This window comes from Grampus griseus (assembly GCF_964374135.1).
Source record: "Grampus griseus genome assembly, chromosome: 9".
NCBI classification, from domain to species: Eukaryota; Metazoa; Chordata; class Mammalia; order Artiodactyla; family Delphinidae; genus Grampus; species Grampus griseus.
This window is the reverse complement of record NC_139003.1, coordinates 42,504,903-42,507,868: the sequence shown is the minus strand read 5'-3', so window position 1 is coordinate 42,507,868 and position 2,966 is coordinate 42,504,903. Positions and strand designations below refer to the sequence as shown.

Below are 2,966 nucleotides of genomic sequence, written 5' to 3'. Positions count from 1 at the left end.
CTTGAAGAGGAATGGGGGTGGAAATCATTTTGAGATGACAACTGAGCAGAAGAGGACTCAGCACCAGAGGGTCTGGTGGGACAAGTAGGGAAGGCAACACTCCTTTCTGCCACTACCTAAGGGCAGAGGCAAGTGATTCCAGCAAGAGGCCAAAGTAGGTAGCAGCTCCTCGGATCCCATAAGGGAGAGGCCAGACCACTCCAGGGCTGGTTAACTGGCATCATAAGGCAGTGGAATGCTAGCCAGAAGAATGAAGACAAACTGTTCCAATTTCTGAGGAGCTTGCTTCCCAGCCTCTAGTACTTTCTCATGATTGGCCTCCTCCTAGCTTTCATAATCCAAGATGACCTTGTTATTGATGAGGGAGAGGCCAAAGACTCAAAGTCCACAGTGCCTTGAAACTATAACATCTGGTACTGTGCTCATGCCAACAGCATCCACGCCCAGCTTCTGCAACAGATGACACTCTGTCACAGCCTCAAAACTGGGGCCCGCTACCATCACGTAGGTGCCTTCCTGTAACTCTCTGTTCCCCCATTTGTTTCCAGGTACTATGAGCCTTCTGCTTCATATCCTGGTCATAAGTGTCAGACATGGCAGGGAAACTAACTCCAAACCTCTCACCACTGGGCCCTCTGAGAGGGTTCTCACTGCAGAAACAAGATAGGTTGATGTGATCAAGGATCAGCCTGATATCTCCAACCTCAGACTTGGAGTTGAGCTCTCCAGATGCACTGATGACCACTAGGGTGTCCACACCCAGAAGCTGGAAAACCCTCACTGGGAATGTCACCTTCCAGAGCAGGTAGACTTCATACATGTGGAACCTGCCCTGCATCATCACACAGGCTCTGCCATTCAAAATCCCAAACACCAGTCAACCAGCATGACCTGGCACTGTACTTTTGAGAGTTTGGTATTTGGTTGTAGTCAAAGATCTGGGCCTGAGTTAATCTGTCAGTCAGACCTCCTAACCCAGAACCACAGGTCACTGCCACTTGAGGTCCATGTTTGGTGTAAGACGAAAGCCATTTTGCAGTGTTCTGATAACCTTCATATGTGAATCTAGACTCTAGGATGGGAATCTGTGACAAGCATGTGGGCTGAGAAGACCTCTTCCCTGTACGTGGGTAGGGGAGCAGACTCCCTCTAACCTCGCTCCATAATGCCTGCGTGCGGATGCGCGCATGCACGCACACCAGCTCCTTTTGCCATGTCATCTTTATGCCTGGGATATTCACCCATAGGAATTTGCTTAAAAGAGATAAAAACATTTGTGCACAGAAAGTCTTTTTTTACAAGAATGGTCATAGCAGGGATTTTTTTGGTGTTTTATATTAAAAATTAACTGATATTAATATGAACATATGCATGGCTGATATATTTGAGAAAATTCTGAAATTTTCCTTCTTCATTTTTTCTTTTTTGTAATTGAAATAGAACTGACATTTAACATTATTAGTTTCAGGTGTACAATATAATGATTTGATATTTGTATATAGAGCAAAACAATCACCGCAGTAAGTCTAGTTAGTATCCATCACCACTCTCTTGTGATAAGAACTTTAAAGACTTATTCTCTTAGCAACTTTCAAATATACTATACAATATTATTAGCTACAGTTACAATGCTCTACATTATATCCCCATGACATTTATTTCATAACTGGAAGTTTGTGCCTTTTGACCACCTTCACCCATCTCACCCACTCCCACTCCCCAACCACCTCACCCCTAATTCTGGCAACCACAAGTCTGTTCTTCATATGTATGAATTTGTTTTGTTTTGTTTTTTTAGATTCCACATATATGTGAGATGATACAGTATCTGTCTTTCTCTGTCTGACTTATTTCACTTAGCATAATGCCTTCAAAGTCCATCCATGTTGCTGCAAATGGCTAGATTTTCTCCTTTATGGATGAATAATATTCCATTCATAGCAGTTTTATTCACCATACTCTAGAACTAGAAACAGCCCAAATGTCTATCTTCAGGAGATCGAATAAACAAATTGCGATATATTCATACAATGAAATATAACTCAACAATAAACAGGAATATACTACTGAAATATGCAATAACATGAATGAATCTCAAAAACACACTGAGCAGGGGCTTCCCTGGTGGCGCACTGGTTGAGAGTCCTGCCGATGCAGGGGACATGGGTTCGTGTCCCGGTCTGGGAAGATCCCACATGCTGCGGAGCGGCTGGGCCCGTGAGCCATGGCCACTGAGCCTGCACGTCCGGAGCCTGTGCTCTGCAACCGGAGAGGCCGCAACAGTGAGAGGCCCGTGTACCACAAAACAACAACAACAACAACAACAACACGCTGAGCAAAAGAAGCTATACATAAAAGGATATACTGTTAGGTTTCATATAAATGAGGTGCTAGAAAAGGCAAAACTCATTTATGGTACTAGAAATTAAAAAGTGGCTACTTCTGTTAAGTGTGGGGCAGGAGTTGACCCCAGACATTTGGGGGATGATGGACATACATATTCTATATCTTGTTTGAGGTAGTGTTGCATGAATGTATACAATTGTTAAAACTCACTAAACTGTATGTAAATTAGACCTCAGTTGAAATAAAGAAGAAAAACCAGTGAGTTAATCTCCAGATAACAATAAGACAAAGGAATACTCCTAGTGGAAATGAGTCTTCAGATTGTGTTTTAGATGAAATGACCCCTGAGAACCCATAACAATTGATTCTAAGCCCAGCCAAACTATCATTCAAACAAATAAAGGCTCTTTGAGATATGAAGTGACTCAGAAGTGTTTTTCTTCTCAACATATATTGGGGAGTTGATTAAAATATTCTCTAGCAAAATGAGAATGTAATTAAGAAAGACATGATATCTTAAAAAACAGTGAATCCAAAGTAGGAGCATAATAGAAGAAAGCTCCCAAATTAATAGTTTTATGGAGATGTAGACTGATCTGTACAGACTGGAGGATGAGGAG

General features: G+C 42.2%; 1 pseudogene across 1 annotated transcript; it reads right to left on the bottom strand.

Moving 5' to 3' along the window:
* Positions 1 to 210: 210 nt before the first annotated feature.
* Positions 211 to 1,220, bottom strand: LOC309827150 (purine nucleoside phosphorylase-like; annotated as a pseudogene). The gene has a single exon. The product of its transcript is annotated as a purine nucleoside phosphorylase-like (transcript).
* Positions 1,221 to 2,966: the final 1,746 nt, after the last annotated feature.